Source organism: Athene cunicularia, assembly GCF_003259725.1.
Source record: "Athene cunicularia isolate RWA chromosome 3 unlocalized genomic scaffold, athCun1 chr3_part1, whole genome shotgun sequence".
NCBI lineage: Eukaryota > Metazoa > Chordata > Aves > Strigiformes > Strigidae > Athene > Athene cunicularia.
Window position 1 is genome coordinate 1,888,477 of NW_020799097.1, and position 23,882 is coordinate 1,912,358.

General features: G+C 46.3%; 1 protein-coding gene across 2 annotated transcripts in view; it reads left to right on the plus strand.

Annotated features, from left to right (window-relative positions):
- Positions 1 to 414: 414 nt before the first annotated feature.
- Positions 415 to 23,882, plus strand: part of EXTL3 (exostosin like glycosyltransferase 3) — a 151,390-nt gene continuing 127,922 nt past the window's right edge. For both annotated transcript variants that reach the window (XM_026845272.1, XM_026845270.1), the window contains exon 1: positions 415 to 434. The gene's annotated coding sequence lies outside the window, so the exon portion shown is untranslated. The remainder of the gene's footprint in view (positions 435 to 23,882) is intronic.

Below are 23,882 nucleotides of genomic sequence, written 5' to 3' on the forward strand. Positions count from 1 at the left end.
AACCCAGGTGGGTTTTTTCCCAGCAGGACCCTTTGTTTTCCAAGAGGGACCTCTGGCTTCAGCCCTGCTTTCCCAGCATTTGAGGCTGGTGTAGGTGATTCTTTCTATTCTCTGATGTGGTTTTGACTTCTTTATAGCAGTCTTCATGCTTTGCGGGGAGGGAGGGTGGAAATGTAATCATCCCTGTCAAAAAGTTTGACATTTCATAGCAGATAAAGTCAAATGTAGACAGTTGCTTTGATTTGGCTCCTTTTTGCTGACTTTTAAGGGGAGGCAGGAGGGGATTTAGGCTGAAGATGGAAAAAGGAGGTGGCACATATGTCCCTCATGTCACGATGACATCCAGGTCTGGGTTTTTTTAGGAGAAATACAACTGTGGGAACTTTAGTCCTGCCCAGAAACCTGAACCGATCGTATCCAGCCAGAATCTGAAGGTGAGGAAACCTTTGCTCCTGTGTCACCAACATCAATTTTTGTGGCAGCTGGGATTTGATCACTGGGGATCCCAAAAAGGATTTTGTGGTTGTTGGGTGGGTTGGAATCGAAGGTTCGTGGTTGCTTCCTTCATCTCTTCTATCTCTCTGGTCTCCCTTGGGAAGGAGAAAAGGGTTTCCAGTCCCATGTCAGTATTTATTACATCTGTAATCATTCCCTGATGGGTCCCAGGAGCCGCTGTCTGGAAATGATCAAACAGAAGGTTTTATGATGTGTGTTATCTCGTAGCAGGACCAGGACAGGGTCCCGGTGGCCTTTTGGATGGGAGAAGAGAGGTGGGCACTGGTGGCCGTCACACGGGGTGGACACAGCTGCTGACTGTTCCCTACCCAGAGGTAGCTCTTTCTGGATGTGCCATTTCTGTGATTTCTTTCCAAACACTCGCTGGCTTTTCCCGGAGAGGAGGTACTGGGATGTCCAGTTATGACTGGGGCAGAAGTAGGTGGTGGCATCTTGCCCAGCTGCTCTCTGGGCTGCATGCCACCTCCTTGCCCTTTCCGTATTCCTCTGGAAAAAAACAGGGTTTGCCATGGAAGATGGCCTGGGGATGCTTTTTCCTCCAAAATGGGTCTGAACATGCCCAGTTCTGCCGCAAAATCTTCAGCTGCTTGTGTGGGACATTCCTTAAAAAAACTGCTTAAAAATACCTGCTTTTTCCCCTTCAAAATAGTGGTGTCTGTAACTCTTGCTGGGTTGTGTTCCTGAGGGTTAGGGGATGGCTCTCATCTTACTAATTAATAAGGCAACGTTTATAATAGGAAATGAATAGGAAATGCTTAAATTAATTCATTAAATTAATAGGAAATGCTAAGGAGCTTTTGCCCTTCCCTGGGGCTGCTGAGAAATGATCTCTGTGGGAGTCTTGGCTGGAGGTCGGGGCCTGCAGCAGCCCCGAGGTGGGAGTGGAGGGGCTCACTGGGGAGCTGGGAGCCCCGATTTGGACGCCCTGGTTTCACACGGGGATCGCTCGCTCGCCAGCCAAACAGCCAGCCTGGCGAGGTGTGCATCCAGCTCTCGGCGGGAGCTGGCAGCAAAGCCATGCTCGCTTTTGGTCCGAGCTGGCTGGGAGGTGGGAGCGTGTGCTGATGCCAGATGAGGACAAACTCCCTATTTGTGCAGATACAGCAGAAGGAGAAATTGTTTCCAGTGATGTCAAGGGTCTGAAAGGAGGCAAAAAGGGTGATAAAAAGGTACAAGATGGGTGCAGGGTTTTTCAGGGCCCCCGTCAATCCTGACCCACCTGCAGTGTGGCCTTGGGAACAAACTGATTCACCTTCAGAGCACGTTACAGAGAGTGTTGGACTTGTTCTCCTGCCTCATGGTGGGAATTCCTTCAGTGAGGTTCCTCTGGATCAACTTTAAGCCATCTGCCAGCACTGACCCTGGTGAAGTGCCTGCAGAGAGCAAAGAAACCACCTGGGAATCACTTTGCTTCTTGGACTGGCTTTGCTAGCTGGAAACCAAATCTGTCCCCACGAGGTGAGGCAGGGGAGGTCACGCATGGGGTTGCAGGGCAGACATAAACACTGTTATTTAGCAAGGGGTGAGGATGAAGTATTGAAATATTCAGAAAGCTATTAAAAAGCATCCTAAAGCGACGGCGGCGGGCACTGAATGCTGGTGAGCCTTTGCAGCACTCTCTGCCCAACTGCGTGGGTTTGCACAAGCCCTTTGCAGGGATCGTGTTTTGCTACACTCCTGTCAAACCTATAAAAGATGCTGTATAAAAAATGGTAAAAAAAAAAGATGTTCCTGGATGCCTGGAGCGCTGCTGGCCTCCTGATCTGCAGTCCTGTCCCAGGCTTTGACTAAGTCCTGGCTCTGGCATCAGTTTGCAAATCGAAGTGCCTGGCTTCGTGGCACACAAATACCGTTCCCTGAGCCTGGGTATTTGCTAGAGAATTATTAACGCTGGTAAAAGGGGGAGGAAATGTCAATGTGTTTGTATTTGAAATGTGGGTCCGTGGAGGAATCCTGTGGGGATGCACATGCCAGCCTCAATCAGAGGGTTTGGCCACGTATGTCAGCGGTGGGATCAGGGCCAATGCTTTGCATTTCCATCACTTTCAGCATATTTTCTTTTACTTGGCTGGCACTGTAGAGATTTCTTATAGCTGAAAATGAGAAAACTCTGAAATAAAAAAAGCCCAAGCAATTCTTTCTCTCCCAGCTTTCATTTCACAGTTCACCTTTTTGGCTGTAATTTTTGCTGGGGCTTCTGGCTTCCTAGAGAAAGGGTAAAAAAAAAAAAAAGAAAAAAAAAAGAAAGCAGGCATTTAATAATAGATCAAAAATCAGATTAAGCATTAAGTCAGCCCTCCCCTACATTCTCCCTTCCCAAAAAGCAACCAAAGAAATCGCAAATCGCCTTGGAAAAGAGGAGTGAAAACAGTGAAGATCAAACCTGATGTTAAGTATAGATGAGGTGTTTATATTTTATTTAATGACCGTATACTGCCACCCTCCTAGAAAAGCCACCCTCCCCTGAATTTCTGGGCATAATTAATATAAACAGTAGAGACGAACTGGAACAGGGAAGATTCAGCAAGTGTTGAGCTCCGAAGGTGAATGCAACGGGCATTATTAGCAGGTGTGGGAGGGTTTGCTGCTTGGTGCACACACGGGGACGACGCGGCGGCTCTAGTTGGAGGTGGCTCCCAAAACCCAGGAGGCTTAACGAGGTGTTGTTTGTTGTCCATCCCTGATGACTCTTTGAATGAATTCTGACTGTGTTTGGCAGAGCGGTGGGGTCTCAGAGGGAAGGGAAGCCAATGGGCTGTGTGCAAGATGCGCAGGCGCTGGCAGAAATGCTGCGATGGAGGGAAGAGATGAGCTCATGCTGGGTTAGTCACCGGCCAGGCTGCCCCGGGAAGAGCGTTTCGGCATGCCTCAGCCTGGGAGAGGGTTCAGTCAAGGCTTGCGCTTGATGAGACACGACTTCCCTGGAAAGGAGGCTTAGCCCTGGCACTGGGCGATGAGGCCATCAACCCCAGGCCTGTTCTTGTTTGCTGTAAATCCTCCAGCTCCTTCAGGCCTTGGTTTTGGTGGGGCTGGAGGGTGGGAATTGGGATTTGGCATGGCCTTGGCTGCCTCACCAGCCTGTGGGGATGCTCTTCTCCTGGCTCATCCCAGCAGTCCCCAGAGCCAGCAGGGACATCTTGAATGACAGCTGCGTGGGCTCAAGCAAGCCAGGTTGGGAGGATGTGCAAGGAGAAAGCCCTCGCTCTTGCACAGTGTCTCCACCATAGACGGGACAGCAGAGGAGAGGACTTTTAGTCTGACCCACACCGTAGTCTTGTTTGCATCCTCGATGAATAAAGTACTAAGAGAGACACGAGGCATAGCCAGTCCTCTCCAGTATCGTCTTTGTCCAACACAAGATTACACAACCTTCATGCCATGGTGATGAAGACCCACAAATCCAGCTGCAGATGGTTTTTTTTGCTAAATTGCCCACTTTTATATGTGGAAAGTGTCACAGGCCCTCTCGCTCTGCGACAGGGCTGCGGGGAGGAGGTTGAAGAGCTATATCCATCGCAGATGTGGGTGGTGAAGGCATGGCAGGAGGGGAATGCGAGCAGCAATCCCATGCGTGGGTCTGGCATGTGGGGCTGTGAACGTTCACGGAGGGCTGCCAGAGGATGAGATGAGACAAAAACTGCCCACCCGCTGGAAAGCACCACTCCCACGTGTGATTAGCATCCTCTAAAGTGTTAATTTATCTTCTTTGTCACCTCCTTGGTCTCAACTCTGTACTTTTAGAGTCAGAGGAGAATCTGTTTCATTACCTGCTGGGCTGCTGCTCTTCTTGTTTATTCCCCAAAAGGAAGAAAATAAGACGTGCCAGAGCTTAAACATTAAAAAAAAAAAAAAAATCCAGACATTGGAAACAACCACTTGGAGGTAGAATGAGCCTCAACAAGAAAATGTTTGTCTTCCATCTTTTTCTGAGGCTGGCTGGGAATAAAGTGCAGGGAGAAGACAGGCAAGGTTTACTTTCTTTTCATTTCAAATATATTCCAAAAGCAGAGCAGTTGGGATTTCTTTTTTTTTTTTTTTTTTTTTTTTTTTTTTTTTTTTTTTTTTTAAGTTGCTTTGCCAAGTTTGGGTGGAGAAAACCAGCTGAAAACCTTGCTTTGGTGGATGTGGGATGGAGGTAGGAATGCATTTATTTCATTTATTTACCTGCTCTCACTGGTGAGGCCCTAAAGCAAAGGCCGTGGCCGCGTTGCCTGCTGCGTGCAGGCAAGAAGAGCACTCTCCCCCCGCAAATGTTTTTTCCCGGCACCAACAAGATCAGCACCAAAGATACATGATTGAGTCAGCAATGCAGATGCCATCAAATGTCTGCTTTATTCCAGTGTATGAATCAGAGCAGAGAAGTGTCAGAGTCTCATATCCTGCATCTCCTGATAAGAGTGCAGTTACCTCTGAGGAAAGAAACCATGGTGAAATCCCATTATCCTGCCTGTTGTGAGCACCTATAACTCACTGGCACCAGCAGTGCTTATTTTATTGCAACTCTTGCAATAGCACGTGTAGATAATTTTTTTTTTAAATCCTACATCCTGGAGCCAAAAGATGTTTGGTGTTTTTTTTTTTCTGTTTGCAGAAAAAGTGATCCAGCCCATCTATATGCACACATGTATTACTGTTTTCTGGAGCACAGGCTGTTGGTGTTAACCCCTGTTAGACCAGTAAGAGCAGCGTGTGCCACTCATCTGGGTACCAGTTGCTTCCTCTACAGTTTTTTTCAGTGTATCTTATTCTTGGGGAGGAAGGGGGATTAGCTTCATTTGACCTTCCAACCATGCATTTACCTCCAAAATCAGCTTATTTCCAGAATTAAAATTTTCACCAAATTATATGTGGAAGTGAAACCCTTTATCCCCAGAAGTTTTCTGCTTCTCCCTTGCAAGACTTTCCCATTCCCAGCTCCAGCTTTTGAAGGCACAGACCACAGCCAGCTCAGTGACAGCGTTTCCTTCTATTGTTTGATGGGGACAGCTTCTGGATCTCTCTGCAAGAGCTACACACAGCTGATGGCTTTTGCAGCAGCTGTCTCCTTTCTCCTGATCTCAGGGGACCATTTGTGCCCTCCCTGTTCCTGCTCCAGTCCCACTTCTGGATGCAGCCGGGGAGGCCTCAGTGGGAGGGAAGGAGACTTGCAGTGGTGCAGTTTATATCCCCTAAAACCAGATACAACAGTGAAATTTTGCAAAGAGCTGGCTGTATTGTTCCCAAGGGACAGTGTGGAGTTGTTTAAAAGACAGTTACGCTACTGTTGTTGTGGTGGAGGCAGAGAAGGATCATTTTCAGCCAGATTCCTCTTTGGAGGGGCTTGTTTGTTTCTTGGGTTTTTTCTGCACTGGATACTACAGAAGTTGGGATAAAAAAGATGTCTGTGATTCCCCATCGTAGATTTGAGGGAAAACTAGTTCAACCCTAAGTTACATCAGAAATCTCACGGCACAAGTATGGAGCTAGACAATAATTAGGAGCTTGCACAATAAAGCACTGGAATATTTCACTCATGACACATCTTTCAGTCCAGCTGATGCTGTACAGAGATCTGTGTGAAAGTTCTGTGCAGCCAAGTTGGAGAATTTTTTTGTTCTCATTTGTGCCTTTTGAAGGAGAAGAAAATGGGAAGGAAAAATCAGGTTGTAACCTGAAAGTGTTTGGTAAGGGTCAAGCGTGGGGGTTTTAAGGTACCTCTCTATTATAGAGTGTTTATATGTGCTGAAAGAAAATGATGCAAATGAATCCTTTCCCTGCTTCCCACGTCTTCAAATCACTCCGATTCAGCCAAGCTGCCTCCTCTCAAACTTCTGACAGAAAAAAAGAAAAAAATCTTCTGGACTGTGACTGAACATGAGAAATGTTAGTCCCCAGGGGTCCGTGTCCCTGAGGCTTGAGGGCTGGATGATAAGAGCTTTGGGCTGTGAGATGACAAATGTAACTTGCTTGTTCATGCTCCAGCAAAGAGGTGTTTTGGGTGTAGGTATTTCCCAGTGACAAAGCTGAGCTCTTAGCTCTTACATGAATATTCTTCACCTTTTTTTTTTTTTTTATGCAGTTAAATCTTAATTGGAGGGCTGGTTGTATTTTGAACAACTGTATCCACCTAGGAAATTACGACCTTGGATTTATTCAATCAAATAATATCAAGATTAAGAGTGAAAATAGCTGAGCCTGTCAGTCAGAAGGAATTGTGTTGCAGCCTGGGCTCAAATCCATCACCTGAAATCAGGAGACTCTGGCAGGGTATTCTTCATTCATCAGCAAGAGGCATCACAGCGAGATCACTTAACTGTAATTCATCAATTTACCAGGCTACTCAATTAAGTGGGGGCTGGAGAGAGAATGAAGGGAATAATTCTGCCTGTTGTAATGAATCTTCGGCCACCTGAGGACTTTTTTTTTCTCGTTGGTCTGTTGTGTTTCATGTTGCCTTGTAGGCCCATAAGGAGGAGAGCCTGGGCTGGCCATGCACTGCTGTTAGCCCTGTTTTTTTCTGTTGTAGCTGCACGCTTTATGCATGAAAAGACTTGCACCATGCACTGACCCATGCCAATTGGGGGAGAGGAGGGCAGGGACGCTGTCTGGTAGCTCTGTATGTGCAACCATCGTGTGCACCAATACAACTTCTCACCCTGTAACTCTTAATGAGGAAATATGCATAATAGTAATCATAATTTTTGAGTGCAGAGTAGGTTGTTACCTGAGTATGGGCTGTGTTTGCTGTTGAATGTACGTGAATTTCTCAACTCCCTGCATCATGGGGCTAGCTTGAAGTAGGAGTCCTGGTTTCTGTGCTCTTTCCGTACTGTCCAGGTCAACCTTGCAACTATGAAAACTGCACCACAATTCCATGACTGCAAGGCATCTTGATGCCAAAGTGTGCCTTCAGGTGGTACGTCTCTCGTCACTCTTCCAAGCCTTGTTAAAAAGAAAACATAATCACAATGGTGGTGAGAAGAAAGGGCTTAAAGAATTAAAGGGAATCATGAGTTAGAGCTTTTCCTCTACATGGTTTGTCACTGACCTGAGCCTGACTTAACCATAGTCTGAGGAGATCCTGGAGAACATTAGATGGACATCTGCAAAAAAATTACTTAAGTAAAACTGTGCAGCCTGGAGTAAAGGGATGGGCTTTTTCAGGTCCATCTCAGCTCTGTTCTTTCCGTGTTTCTGTGACCTGACCCCAGACTCACTGGTGAAGCAGTTTGGGAGCTTGGTGCAACCTCTGATTCTGCTGTGGGCGGTCCTGTCTGGCATCAGCTGCCCTGAGGCATTGGCAGTGTCATTCCAGTGCTGGCTGCTGCAGCCCTTCAGCTGTCTTGAAGAAAGAAGCTGGGCTAGAGGTTTCTTTATGAATGCGGGATTTTAGACATTTGCCTATTAGTGTGTACATCCAAATACGGATTTTTCCAGGAGGCTACACCTAAATCTTCAGGTTGCTTCACTGTGGATAACTCAGTGTGTGGGATCTCTGCTTGGAGCCGTGACGATGCTCCCTTGTTTTGCCCTTACAATCATCATCCATATTGTTTTCTTACAAAATGAGACTCAGTCTCATCCAGGTTTCTTATCACCCCATATGTATGTATGTTTGTGCCACCCCAGTAACTTCTGAACCTGTCGGCCTGTTTCAGTCAAACCTGACAGAGAGATACAGGTCTGCAAGGGTAATTAAGGTTGCATAAGTTCATGAAAAACAGGCAGGCAGGCAGGCATGAGGGATAGCTCAGGTACTTACAGAGCCTCAGGGAGAGGTGCAGCTCTAGCTTGCCTGAGTGGATACCAGAGAGTCCCCACGAGGGAGAGCTCTTCCAACTGTTTTGGCCATGAGGTCAATCAATTGGAGCCAGACGGTGGCCCCTCTGTTGCCCTGGCAGACCCAGGCCCACGGATGGCAGTCTCGATTTGCAGCAAAATGTCTTCTCAGATTAAATGGGGTGGTGGGTTGGGCAAAACTAGCCCTAGTAGAAACTGACTGGTGCTGGAGAAGCCTTCGGCTCAGTGGGAGGTGTAGCTGCTTGCCTGCTTTCTGTAGAAACAAAGCAAAAGACTTCAGCAGGTCCAAGGACTCCAGATCGTGAACATTTCTTCCTAGCTGGGTTTCTCACATGTTCCTATTGTTTTCTTTCCACAAAAGCAAAAAGAAAAGGAGAATTCATTTGTTTTTAATAATAAAATACCTCCAAGGAGAAGAAGCAAAAGGAACTGTTAGCAAGAGGAATAGGTAGAGATTAAAAACACATTTATTCTCTCGCTGTCCCTTGCACACACACATACATTTCACATCTGTGTAGCCAGACCCCTTCTCCTTGTGTAACATGGGAAAACTAAATTGAAAAGGAGACAATACAAATCAGGATGAAAGGGAAAATAAAGAGGATGAGTCAGCTCCACTTCCGCCTATCTGAACCATGAGGAAGCCTGCCTGGTGCTCATGACAGATTTTTTGCAAAAAAAGATAATGCATCAGATTGATGACAGCTTATAAGATGTACTGCGAGCAGTATGAAAATTGCTGGTAGATACTTGAATGTCACTGACTGCAGAGAATGAATTGCAGGTTGAGTCGCAACAATTTCCCTAAAGCTGTGTATATTAACATACAAATACCAAGGAAGTCCAATCTTTGAATTTTTATCTGCTTCAGCTTGAGAGTCAAATAGGCACATTACAGAAGTGTCATCCATTTGAGTCAATTGTGGCTGCTGCCTTTGTGGAAAGGATGCATCTGGGTTTATTGATAACGTTATTGAGGTGCTTAGAAACACAAGTGCGTTTGGTTTATTCTCCCTTTAGTAACTTGTTTCTGGCATTTTGTTAAAATATTTTTTCAGTTCTAGTCTCCTCTGGAGATGTCTGCTGAGCAGAGCATTAGTAACGGAGATTCTTTGTACGTCCGTATCATCTTTCCTCTGAGTTTGTTACAAACCTGACTTTTTTTCATAGCTTTTTTGTAAATATTAAGGTCATTTTATTTGCTGGAGGAAAAACTGAGGTGGAAAAGAGAATCTAGGAACCGTGTTTTAATGACCTTCTAGTGAGTAGGTTCAGCTGCTTTTTTTTCCTTCTTGGTTAAACCACATCAGCTGAAATGCAAGTTAGTGGCTAAAACTTCCTGTTGATCTCCATCGTACCACCACTTCACCCATTTTACTTCCTCTGCTGCTCTGCCACTTCATGCCTGTGCAGAGAAGATACACAATCAGTCTTACACCCACTTGAGAATTAACTTTATATATGCGGTTTCAGGCTTGGAGGAAAATATTTTAGGTTGTAGATGTCTTCCGCTGTCAAAGAAACGCAGGGGAAATTCTGCCTAGTAAAGGGGCTGTGTGACTGGGAGCCCTGAATTTCTGCCTTGTGCTCAGCTGGTTTTAAAAATTGCCTTTTAGGGGCTGTGGCCAACGACTTCACCATCTTGCCTTTGTTCCCATCTTTATAAAGAGTTCCTGCACCCAAGGAGGTGGTTGTAAGGATTAGTCATTGGTTTTACAGCTCTTTGAAGATGGCAAGTGGTGTCGAACAGCTCAATGTTTATTAACGGCATGGCTTAATATGATGAGAATTTTTTACAGCTGAGTTCAGATACGCCAGGACGGAGCCTCAGCAAGTTGAAAATGGTATTGCTTCATTGATCTCATCCCAGCTGTGCCAGCTGATGACATCTGATTATCTGGCCCATCATACCTGATCTGTGGGCTGCAACAGGGAGCCCTCCCTCTCGTTACTCCTCTAGCAAGTTCTCCTTCCACTGGCCTCCTGCCACAGCATACGCCAAGTTTAAATCTGGTTCTGTGTTTTTGGCTTCGTTCCTTCTAAATGATTTCAATTTTGTTGGCTTTAACTGATCCCAGTGGCATCTTTTTACGATGCGCTTTATTCAGCTGCTTCTACTGCTTCAAATGCAATAATACTCCTAAAGTTCAACCTATTTTTTAATTAAAAAAAAAATAGGCAAAGAATAGTATTGTTCTATCACTGGTAGGAGAAAGGGAGGATTTTTTTTAATCTTTAAATTTGATTGAATTTAAAACGCGACATACATAGTGGTTTTTAGTGGAACATTGCTGTAATTGGAAGGGCAAATTATTGTTTGTTCTTGCTCTCTTGGGAGCCAGTAGTAGTATTGATTAAACACAAGTATTGCCATCTGCTGGATGATCTCAAAGCACTTCAGGACTGGTGGATGAAGAAGACCTGGGGAATGTAATTTGTTCCTCTACCAATAAGGAAGCTGAAGCAACTTTCTAATGCTCAGGTTGAGGTAATGGTTACTGGGGCCAACAATTCCTGACCCATAGCAGTGCATGTATTGCGCTAGATCAAATCCTTCCTCACACCAGCTGGAGTGATTTCCATGTTTATTCTCTGGTTTGCCTCTCTCATTCACCTCTGCTTTTTCGCACTTGCACCGTAAAAAGATTTGTCGCCTGGTTCTGTAGCTGATGAGATATCAAACTGATGTGGTGTTGTCAGACCGTGTGTTTCTGCGGAATTTGTGCGTATAGGCGTGAATTTATAGGGAGGGAGAGGAGGGGTGGGAGCGGGACAGCGTGTGTGCTTGGGGTTGTGCGCGTGCACAGGCCTCTCTCCCACTGTGTCCAAGCAACACGTGTCCACCTCTGGTGAGAACCACAGTCGTACCAACTTGGTTGTTAATCTGCTGGTAAGGAGATCTGTGAGTAGTAACCAAACTAAAGAAGCCAGTGTTTGCACACCCAGCGCTGAACACACGGGTTTGCATTTAGGAAAAAACAGAAATAACTTTTTTTGACAGACTTAGTTTTTGATGAGCTCCTTGAACCATCTTGCACTACAATCTTGCCATCACCAGTGACGACATAAGGTGCTGCAAATGCAACTGCCCACAGAAGTCCAGAGTACAGGCTACATCAGCTCAGTCTGCTCCAAAACTGCACCCTTGAAAGTATTTTCACAAACATTTTAGGCAGGACTACAGCTAGCAGAAGCAGTCCTCCTTCTGTCTGCCCACCTTTAATCACTGATGTTCCCTCTTCCTTCGTCCCACTAACAAAAGTGTTGCTAACAACACGGGCAACTGAACTGCAGAAATGATCTGGGTTAAAAGAAAATGTTTAATGAAGTAGTTTTTGCCAAATTCATTTTACTTGAGCATCAGCTCTTCCTTTGCATGAGAATAGAAATTAATTTTGTTTCAAATTCTGAATACCTGAAGACATGCTGAATAGATAGAAATTGGTTCTATTTATAGGCTGCAGAATTCCTTTGTACAATGAAACAGTTTGTTTTAATTTAAACTATGTATTCAGCACATTTAGCTTAATTTTATTTAACTACAAGTTTTACATGCCTTTTTCCTGCATTCTAATTGTTTTTTAAATTTGTGACATAAATCCTAAGTACAATTAAAAAGTCAGACTAGTCATTAAGAAACTTCATTTACCATTTTTAACATAAAATGTGTTGACTTGCATAGTTTATTAATTTTTACAAATGCCCAACTGTGAAAGTAGGACAGCTTTCCAATTTAGCCAAAGGCCTGATTTACGGAGAAATATGCCTTTGTTGTTCTCCACCAGCAAAAGTCAGCTTTTCATTAAGAATAAAAAGGCAAAAAATAGAAAGCAAGACAGTTTCAATCAATCACCTGGAAGCAAAGTATCTTGCTCGCTGTTTTGCATCAATAAATCTGGTAGTCACAGGAGAAAAGGTAGGATGGCTGAAGAAGGATTGGAGGGCAAGGTAGCAATAGTGTTCCTTGAGGACTGGTCTCAAGACCAGTGTTAATCGATGTATCAACTAATGATAGAGCAGAAATTAATGGAATTTGGGGATGTCATCAAAAGAGGAAAAATAGGATATCCCATCAGAATAATGAATGACTTGAGGGCTACTTGCCTGTAAGCAAATGCAAGCTCTTGTAATGCAAGCTCTGATACAAAGTTGGGGCTTCTGTGTTGGAACTGGGATGTATGAAACGATCATAGGATAATTCTGATGTCCCAGTGACAAAGATGTACACTGAGATTGCATTTGTCACCCAAGTTATTTCCACTAGCAACAAGGAAACGTGAGTGCCACTGCAACAGGATTTAGTGAGGCATTGTTTAAAATGTACTCTGCGTTCCTAGTCCATGTAGGGGAAAGATTGATTTCAACTGTAAATGGTGCAGGGGAGGGTGTCTGCTAGAAATGATCTGGAGAACAGAGAAGCTGGTTCACAAAACGATTAAAGGAGCCTGGACAGTAAGCCGGTGAAAAAGAGGCAAAGAAAAATTATATTCCTTCTCTATAAATACACTGGCGTAAATACCAGAGAGGGAGATGAGTTATTTAAGTTAAATGACAATTCTGGCACAAGAACAAATGGCTCTGAATAAGTTTAGGCTGGAAATGAGCAGAATGGCTTCAAACCAAGGGAGGTTCTTGAATAGCATTCTAATGGGAATTGTGTAACAGGGACTAAAAACCTGATTACTGTGAAGATGGAGCCTGATAAATGTATTAATGGAATTACGCAATGTGGTTGACTTCAGTATTAAGGGATCAGAGTCAGGATTTCCGGTCCTGTGCTTTTGCAAATAACACTTAAGAATCCTGCAGGTATGAGAAAATACATAGAAAGTTTTCATTTTAAGAAATATTTTCATAATGATTCAGCTTAGAGTTGGTTTCTCAGTTGGACGCACCCCTGTTTAACATCTTTATTGATGATCTGGGCGAGGGGATCGAGGGCCCCCGCAGTCAGTTTGCAGATGACACCCAGTTGGGTGGGAGTGTTGGTCTGCTCGAGGGTGGGGAGGCTGCAGAGAGACCTGGGCAGGCTGGAGCGAGGGGCTGAGCCCCACTGGGGGAGTTTCACTGAGGGCAAATGCCGGGGGCTGCCCTTGGGCCACAACAACCCCCAGGGGGGCTACAGGCCTGGGGAGGAGTGGCTGGAGAGCTGCGGGTCAGAGAGGGACTGGGGGGGTGAGAATGAGCCAGAGTGTGCCCAGGGGGCCAAGGAGGGCAACGGCATCCTGGCTGGTGTCAGCACTGGCGTGGCCAGCAGGGACAGGGAAGGGATCTGAGCCCTGGGCTCGGCACTGGGGAGGCCGCCCCTCGATTCCTGGGTTCAGTTCTGGGCCCCTCACCCCAAAAAGGCCATTGAGTGACTCGAGCGTGGCCAGAGAAGGGCAACGGAGCTGGGGCAGGGTCTGGAGCACAGGTCTGCTGGGGAGCGGCTGGGGGAACTGGGGGGTTCAGTCTGGAGCAGAGGAGGCTGAGGGGAGACCTCCTGGCCCTCTGCAACTCCCTGCCAGGAGGGGGCAGAGAGGGGGGATGAGTCTCTGGAGCCAAGGCCCCAGCGCCAGGCCCCGAGGGAATGGCCTCAAGCTGCCCAGGGCAGGGTCAGGCTGGCTCTGAGGAAGGATTTCTGTGCAGAAGGGGCTGTTGGGCGTTGGAATGGGCTGCCCAGGGCAGGGGGGAGTCCCCGGGATCCCTGGAGGGGTTGAAGGGTAGAGTCAACGAAGCACTGAGGAACCTGGGGGAGTTGGGAACTGTCAATGTTAGGCTAATGATTGGACTGGATGATCTTCAAGGTCTTTTCCAACCCAGATGATTCTGTGATTCTGTAATGCAGTAATAACTGAATTGAGTGAACTGCAGAAAAACGGAAGCATCCTTTCTGCCCTGGGAAAAAAAGCAGCAGCTGGCAACTGTTTCCCTGTTTTAGTGGTCGATTTTGGCAGCAGGCCTGTACTGCTTAGATGTATATATTTTTTTAATTTAAATAATTTTGGTACATTATAGTAAAGTTAGGTCTTGAAATAGATTGTGCTCAAAACGATGAAAATTATTTATTATTATTTAACTCTGTAATGATGCTTTTTAAAAAACCTGCAGCACTTAATGCACACTAGCGTTTATTATCGATCTCACTGTTCTCTTTATCAATCCCAATTTTCCCCCTTTACTAATAGTCCCCAGATTTTTTGTCACTTTGCTAAAATCCCAATAAATAAGACCAACTGCCCTTTTGTCAAAAGAAACCAATTGTTGTATTAAAGATGGGTGCCAAGCTATTTTACTAATTTTGATCTCACGGTGCATTTTACACTCTGTATTTCCATGCCTTTTAAGTTTTGATTCAGAGTCTGTTCTCAAGTGTTGTCTGCAGTTGATAACTGTGACTTCCCTTGAGTGCTGTCACCTCTCACCCTCCTTCCTTAGCAGAGATATTCTGTGTAGAGGCCTCCATGATTTGGGAGAGACGGCTGGTCAAAGCAGGCTGATATTGATGGGATACCATGTGGTTACACGAGAACATCAGACATGCACATCGGCACTTTCAAACATGGGCTCCAGGATGAGGAGGTTCATTTTAGCACTTCTAAGCTTTTATGATGAAAATTCCCCTATTTGAGTAGAGGGGATTGTGTACACCTGTTAGAAGTCCTTGCTAGCAGACTTGAGATTTCAGCAGCCCGGAACAGAGCACACTGAGCAGCTCAGTTGATTTTCCCCTGGCTGGGGAAATTGCAGGCAGACCTGCTTGTAGCCCACCCTACCTTTGCCCCTACGTTCTCTTCTCATTACTCAATGGCTCGGCACCATCTGTATTCAGTCTGGGGGCTTGACCGTGACTATCTTCAATCTCCAGCATGTTCTCATTGCTTCCCTCCGTGTGCTTTCTATTCACCTCCTCTATTCAGAATGCAAATGGCAGATGGTTTTTCTTCTCTGGTTTCAAGGTCTTCCCACTGGAGCCTTTCAGGCATCAACCCCATCAGCTTCACAAACTAGTTCCCTTAATTACCTCAACTTTTCTTTCTGAAATCAAAAACCTTGCAGACCTGCTTTTATTTTGCTTAAACTGAACCAATTTGTGGAAAACAGGCTCGAATTGAGTGATCACAGGCAGCTTTTATTACATCTTCACTATTTGTTGAAAGTCTCCAGCAGAATCACCTTGCATTTGCTCAGTGCCTATTTTGTGAAGAAGTCTGTCGGCTATTACATCCTGGATTTACAGGGCCCTGCTGTTAGTATTTGTTCTTCCTTCTATATCTGGAATTTTAAGATTCCCTTATCAGTCAATTCCTAGGAGTATTTCTTTCTCTCTTTAGTCATTTTGAAAAGCTCTCTGCACACATCCAAATCCAATGGTGGGGTCTCCAGCGGACCTTCTAACACAATCCCAGCAGTCAGCCTTTTACAGTCTTTTCCCAAAGTGACTTTAATCCAGAACGATCGTTTTATGCATGCTATCGCTTTGGATTTTTAGCAAACACAGATGATTCACTCAGTTCACAGAACGAACCACAGAGCAGTGTCCCAAAAGATTATTTAAATAGAGTTTTGGATGTGGATTTGGGGTTACTGTGGGTAGCATGTATGTTCAGGTCTGACTTTGGTTTGGGGCTTTGAGGGTGGGTTTTTTTCTTAACCACCTGTGTAGATGTTTACCAGCCTTCTTTACGATACAGTGACTATAATTTCTAACAGATTGTTTTTCTGACAGTCATGTAGGAAGAATTATCCCTCGTTTATATTGTGGTAACTGAACCCAGGGACAAATGAAACAGCTGGTTTAAGCACATAGGTCTCTGTGAGCGGAGCCTGCATTCCGTGAGTCTTCTGTCTTTTCAAGCACTCTCAGCAATCTGGCAGGTTGTCAAGGCCCCTCAAATTGTGTGGGCTCAAGGGTGAGCTGAAGTGCTGGAAACTTGCAGCCTTGAGTCTGGTAGTCTGGTGCAACAAAGCACACGCTTAAAATGATGCTTTTGTACTTTACTGAACTGCCTGCTTTGCAGTCACTTTTAATTTAAGTTTAGACAGTGCTGAATGTTTAATTAAAAGAAGTGCTTTTGGTAGACAAGAGTGTAATACCCAAGCTACGCAGCAGTTACAATATGTAGGTGTTTTGGGATTATGTTATATACGAACAAAATGATTGTTTCTCTTTAACTCGTGTTTAAATATAGTTCAAATTATGGAATATTTAATAGAACAGAATAAGCTGCTGCTTGCCAGCTTTTTTCATACCAGTGGTTACCAGATGCTTCTGAATTTATAACCTCGCCATCTGTTCCAGGGTGGAGTTTGGGGGTAGTCTAGGTATTTGGATGTGTCTTCTTTCTTGGGTATCTCTGGAAAACTTCAAAGCATCTGTTCTGAGATGAAGGGGAAGCATGGTTAGCTGTAATACTCAAGGAATTCAAGGGAATTTTACAGAAATGCAGCTGATCCCTTAGTGTAGCAGGGCTCGGAAGGGGAAGGAGCCTTAAGCAAAGAGGCAGCGCTGGTATTTTGTGCCGTTACTCAGTCATCGCCAGGATCCATTCAGAGTTTATCTTGGCTGTCACCCGACTGGGTTGCTGCTTCCTGCTTTGGATTGCATCTTTCTTAATAGTCACTGAAATTTCCAGGAATTTTGCAATACGGAAATCTAATGGGAGGGGGTTTTATTATTTCTGTAGATAAATTTAACTTATATATGTTTTAGATCATTTTTTGGATGCTGGGTGATTCATCTTTTTTTTTTGAATGACAGAGCTAAGTCTAGCTAAAAAGAGAAACAAACAAAGCGTGTTCAGACACATTCACTCTCTACTGTACATCCCCTGCCAGGGCCTGGGTGAGGATGGGAGAGCAGTGACACTCTGTAGGATTGAGAAAGTAGCTTGGTTGGTTATTTAGCTCCTTTGCCACAACGACACCCGTGCAGTGGCTCGCGTGCAACATCCCTCTCTTCTCAGGGTACTGAAGGCTGCTGGTGGTAACAGCTTGCTGTTAATGAACCTGGTTAGGTTTGATATACACTCACAAAATGGCTCTGCATGACTCTAAGCATTTCATTTTTTAGGTAACAATAAAAATGCAAAGGAAGGGAGGGCTAGGTTCACAGAATTGCTGTAGAATTGCTGTGAGTGGTTAGAGACACAAGGGGAAGAAAATCTGCTCTACCTTCACAGGCTCACACTGTGTCTAGCTCCACCGCAGCCAGGAGTGACTTGTCATACTGAAATTGGTTTGCTGGTAGTTTTGGGGATGGGGAAACCCACGTTTTGGTCAACAAACTACTTCTGAAAAATGTTCACCCAGTTGCTCATGATCTGGGACATAGTGGGGGAGGAGGGAAAGCTACGTGTCTCTCTACTCATCCTCCGAGCCACCTGGTCTCTCATGGTTTATTTGTAACCACTGCCCTAATCTCTCATAATTTACTTCATTGTTGCTGAAATATGAAAATTGCTCTTTTAGGCATTGTGGTTCTCATGAAGAAAATAACATAGTGTGGTTGTGTATGGTTTTATAAACAAACCATAATACAGTCATTTAATGAATTTATCTAGAATGTCTATTCTTAATCAAAGAGTCTGATTTGGCACTACAACTCCACATAGTCCGAGTGTGATCTGTAATATTCCACCTTAAACCAAAACTTTCTACCCCATTTTTTGCCTCGTGAATTTTCTTTCAAATAGCTAGGTAAAATAAGAAACACTAACTGTGCCTTCACTAACAAGGGAATGAACATTTCTTCTCCTCACCCCACTTTACCACCAGACAGTGTCCTCCAGCATCCCAGCACCTTGCCAAAAGCTTTCACTGCTTTTATAAACTTAATCTCTCTTGTCATCAGGCTCTGGTTCCCCGGTGCAGGATGCTGTTAATTCATTGTATTTGCTCTTTGGATCCCAGCTGGGGCTGCACTGGGTCCAAACTAGGGTTAGCATTTGGGAGGGAAAAGTCTTTATGTCTGTGTGTCCATTCTTATGCTGACTTTCCCTTTCCCAAGATAGATATTGCCACTGAGTGTTTCATTTCACTCTCTAGCCCTCGCTATGCTTTATGGCCAGCAGTAGGGTGTATTGTTACAATTCTTGTGCCCATGGGGTCTTCAAAGTGCTTTATTTCAATGTACTGAGATGCCTTCACCTACCACTGAAATGCAGCTACTTATGCTGCAAAGCCTGGCAGCTGCTCTAACAGCAGGAGCAAGACCAGGCCACTGCTTTTATGACATAAAGTAAAGAGAAAAAAAAAAAAAAAAAAAAAAAAAAAAAAAAAAAAAAAGAAATCCATATCCATTAAAAACTGCGGGGAGAATGTAAATTGTCAGAATGTAATTATCTAAACTGGAATTTGGCCAGCATTCCAGATTAACATCTCCTCTCTTGTGAAGCATGCCATGGGATACCTGATGGCCGAAAGCAGGCAGAGTCACAGCAGGATTAAAAATTGAGCTTTGCTCTGTAGTCGTTCCATTGTGGCTGAGAGATGTGTATTATCTGTTTAGCACCTACAGCACCCTGGGGCTAAACAGTGACCGAATCCTATGAAATCTGATAGGAGTGGCTGAGGTTAAGAGTGCGGTCTGAAAACATTCCATGAAACTTGTAAAATCCACAGATGGTCCGGCCTTGCTGCGGTCTCCTGTGGAAGGGGGGGGCGAAAGAGGTTAAATAAGATTTACCAAAAGGACCGCAGCAGGGAAAAGATGAAAGTTCAGGGTCCTCCCCTTAGACTGTTGTTCCTTTGAGGAACGATGGATGTTTTTCTGAGGTTTATTTCAGGCCATGGAAGCGTGCCATGGAAATGTGCATCAGCTGGCTCTGAAACTTTAATACCTGCTTGAAATGACTTGATGTAATTTATAGCAGATTGGAGACACCAGTATGTTGTTGGATGTGAGAAATGCTTATGAGTAAGGGGGATGAGGAAGAGAGAATTTGGTGTGGGTGCATAAAAGAGGTAGAGTGGGGACCATTTCAAACAGAGAAAATACCCTTTGTGCTTTGTGCCAGCACAAAGGTGTGATGGCATTGATTCACTGCGTTCAGTTGCAGCTGCCAACTCGAAAACTACTTAAAAGGTGGAGAGCAGGGATGGGTGGCGTTCCTTGGGGTCGGTGTTGGGACTGGCGCTGCTCAGTGTCTTTGTTAGTGACATGGACAGTGGGATTGAGGCACCCTCTGCAGGTTTTTGGGTAACCCCAAGCTGTGTGGTGCTGTCGACACACTGGAGGGAAGGGATATGCCACCCAGAGGGACCTGGACAGGCTGGAGAGGTGGGATGTGCAAACCTCAAGAAGTTCAACAAGGCCAAGTGCAAGGTCCTGCCCATGGGTTGGGGTAATCCCAAGCACAAATCCAGGCTGGGTGAGGAGTGGATTCAGAGCAGCCCCAAGGAGAATGACTTGGGGGTGTTGGTGGATGGAAAACTGACTGTGAGCCAGCAATGTGCACTCACAGCTCAGAAAACCAACTGTGTCCTGGGCTGCACCCAGAGCAGTGTGGGCAGCAGGGTGAGGGGGGGGATTGTCCCCCTCTGCTCCTCTCTGTGAGACCCCCCCTGCAGGGCTGGGTCCAGCTCTGGGGGCACCAACATCAGGAGGACACAGATCTGCTCGAGTGGGGCCAGAGGAGGCCACCAAGATGCTGGGGGGCTGGAGCACCCCCCTGTGAGGACAGGCTGAGAGAGTTGAGGGGTTCAGCTGGAGAAGAGAAGGGTCCGGGGAGACCTTAGAGCAGCCTCCCAGGGCTGAAAGGGGCTACAGGAAAGGTGGGAGGGACTCTTGATCAGGGGTGTAGGGATAGAATGAGGGGTAATGGTTTTAAACTGACAGAGGGGAGATTTAGATGAGATCTGAGGCAGAAATTCTTCTCTGTGAGGGGGGTGAGGCCCTGGCACAGGTTGCCCAGAGAAGCTGTGGCTGCCCCCTCCCTGGAAGAGTTCAAGGCCAGGTTGGACGGGGCTTTGGGCAACCTGGGCTAGTGGAAGGTGGCCCTGCCTGTGGCAGGGGGGCAGAACTAGGTGATCTTTAAGGTCCGCTCCAACCCAAACCATTCTGTGGTTCTGTGATAATGGAGTTTCCCAGCATGAAATCATACAGAGATGTTCTATGAGACGACTCATGAAGCCAGTTTTTCTTACATTTTTTCTTTCCCCTGTAGCCTCTGACTGCCACCATTTCTTCTGTCTCCTAGGGTGAGAGGCATCACAGGCCTTCACCCCATTTCCTTTTCTCACCACCCCCAAACCTCCCTCCTTCTTGTCCTTACTCTAAAGCCCCAGATCCCTCCTAATCACTACCTCACTGGTAGCCCCAGGCACCCTCTGAATCCCAAACCTCCTACCGCCGTTGAGGCTGCTGGCTGGAAAAACTCCACTTGGGTGTCTGGCTGGGAGCACACACGAGCTGGCTGTTTCGTTGGTGAGCAGGTCGAGAGAAGGGGCAGGATCCAAACGGCAGCTGCTTTTTAGGTGTCTGCATTGCACCTGCATGCTTTCATAGAGCAGGATTTTTAGACCTCCACACCTCCTCCAGATTCAACTAAAAGTCACCAAGGAGTTTCAAAGCCTTTAACAGGACAGGCACTGTGCAGTCAGTTGGCTCTGTGCATTAAGGCTTGTTCCTTTGGGAAACCAGGCTGAGAAGCTGATGGGAATAAAAGGTTTCTCCTCACTAGGGAAGGATTCAGGGAACTTTCTGTGCAACTTACTTCCTTGTTTAAACTGTTATTCACCATAAAGTTATAGATTCTGCCCATTAGGATCCACTTCTGATGTGAAAATTTTATGTGTGTTCTTGGATACTGTAAATCAGAAAAGAAAAGCCCAGATAGCAGAAAGGGTGGAAAAAATGAGGATATTTGAGCACAGTAATTTTTCTGTTGGTATATACAGAAGGCAGATGAGCAGCAGATTTTTGGCTTGGTGGAAGGGAAAGTGAAAACTCCCCTTTAATACTGATCTCCTGTTATGTTAGAATAAGAAGGGTAAGTACACAAAGAAGGGGATTAAATCTGAAGATGTCTTCGTCAATAATGTGTAACAGCCTTGATAGAGCTCTCTGAAAGAAAGACCTGCCAGACTGGCTGCTGATCCGTAAAGCTTGTTTTCATTTGGGAGTTGGGAGAAGAATTGTTCTCTTGAGTTGTGTCCTGAAGTGCACATTTTGCACTTGTATTTCTTCCTCGGTGAGGTCCTGAAGGGAATTTATTGTCTCCCCATTTCCTCGTGCAGAGCTTCAGGTAGAGCAGGGTGGAATAGCAAAACCTCAAGCTGAGGCAGAGTGGAAACAGATGTGTGTGCTAGGACAACGTGAGTGTGTTCAGTGATTCGGGTGCTCGTCTTTGTACTGTGCAATGCAGTCGTAGTCTCTTTTTTTCCCTGAAAAAAATAGAAAGAGCATTGTTTCTTAGAGCCTTTGAACCTGCAGTACCTATCCCAGCCCTTCAGTACAGCACGTTCCCTGCTTGAGATTGGATTTTGTATTGTTTATCAAAGGGTAGACCTGTGCCCCGCCACCTTACCCCCCACAGCTTTTTCATCTCAGTATAAAAGTTAGTTTCCCCTTGCATTCTTTACACATGTGTAAATGACTGTTAAAAAGTGCAGAGTGGTGGAAAAGTGGTTTCTTGCAGTTTTGAAGTGCTCATGTTTTATTAAAGCAGAGATTTCTGGAGCTTTGTGGCCAGAAACGCACTATAGTTGCCACCCTCTCCACTCCTACAGAGATAAAACCCCATTTTTCCCTGTGAAAATCCTCTAATCTCCCAAAAGTTGTCAGTTGTGTGCTTTGGGGTGGGATTTGATTCCCATAGATATGAATGCCTTTCATGGGGCCCCTAAAATACAAAATTACAGTTAAAGTATATAAAGCAAGGAAGCAGAGTTCTGAACCTGTTTGACTTGGCTTTGGTATGAGATCCTGACACCATTATTTGTTTTTTTTTCACCCCCCTTTGCTTCCCTATTGCTTTTTTTTTTCCCCCCCTTTGCTTCAGTCACCATTTGTTACATGGTATTTTCGGGTTTTGTCATCCTAAATTTTATATAGCTGTGGTGATTTAACAACATTTAACCATTAATGACATTTAACACCACTCTTGTATTTAAAATTATCTTGTCCAGAATGAGTGATAATTTGTGCTGTTAATGCAAACCCTGCAGGTTGGATCTTGATGTGATTTTGTAACAAATTCAAATCTGTAGTGGTATTTTCACGGAATCACAGAATCTTCTAGGTTGGAAAAGACCTTGAAGATCATACAGTCCAACCACAAACCTCCCCCTGACCGTTCCCAACTCCCCCAGATCCCTCAGCGCTGGCTCAGCCCGACTCTTCAACCCCTCCAGGGATCCCGGGGACTCCCCCCTGCCCTGGGCAGCCCATTCCAACGCCCAACAGCCCCTTCTGCACAGAAATCCTTCCTCAGAGCCAGCCTGACCCTGCCCTGGGCAGCTTGAGGCCATTCCCTCGGGGCCTGGCGCTGGGGCCTTGGCTCCAGAGACTCATCCCCCCTCTCTGCCCCCTCCTGGCAGGGAGTTGCCGAGGGCCAGGAGGTCTCCCCTCAGCCTCCTCTTCTCCAGACTGAACCCCCCCAGTTCCCCCAGCCGCTCCCCAGCAGACCTGTGCTCCAGACCCTGCCCCAGCTCCGTTGCCCTTCTCTGGCCACGCTCGAGTCACTCAATGGCCTTTTTGGGGTGAGGGGCCCAGAACTGAACCCAGGAATCGAGGGGTGGCCTCCCCAGTGCCGAGCCCAGGGCTCAGATCCCTTCCCTGTCTCTGCTGGCCATGTTAGCGCTGACACCAGCCAGGATGCCGTTGGCCTTCTTGGCCCCCTGGGCACACTGCTGGCTCCTGTTCAGCCAGCTGGCAGTCAACGCCCCCAGGTCCCTCCCTGACTGGCTTTTAGTACCTGTAAGCAGGCTTTGCAGTCAGTGTCTTTTATGTCTTTAGGTCAGCTTCTCACAGTATAGTTGTCTTCATAACCCCGTTTGCCAGGAATCACCTGGACGTCTCTCTGGGAGACTGGTGACCACCTTTGCAGTCACCACAAAGGGGTTTGACCGACATAGATGAGGTGGGACTGAGCTCTGTGAGTAACCTCCACCCTTGCAGGGGCACAGGAGGTCAGTTGAAGAAAAACAAGGCTGCCATGATTAAAGAGCTGGGCTGCGACTGCCCGTGCGAGGCAGCGTCGGGCGCTGAGGAAATGGCGGCTTCACGGGAGGTAGGGAGGGGGAAGAGGGGCGCCGGCGCACGTGCCTGCCTTTCGGCGGGAAAAGCGCCTCCGCGCAGTGCGCATGCGCAGCAGCAGGTGGGCGGGCCCTCGGCGGGGCGGGAGCCGCTGCTCCGCCTCCTCCGCCATTTAAAGGGGCAGCGCTGCCCTTCGCTTTGCTTCCTCTCGCTTCTCCCCGCCTCGGAGCCGGGAGAGGGCGGGCGGTAGCTGTGCGAGCCCTCGCCAGCTTCGGGCCCTTTCGGGGGAGTTTCGGCTATTCCCGGCAGGTTCCGGAGGCAAGAGTCTCCTCCCCTGCGCTTCGGCTCCCCGCCCGTCCAGCCCTTCGGCTGGCTCCGCCGCCCGTTCGGCTCTCTCCGCCCACCCTTC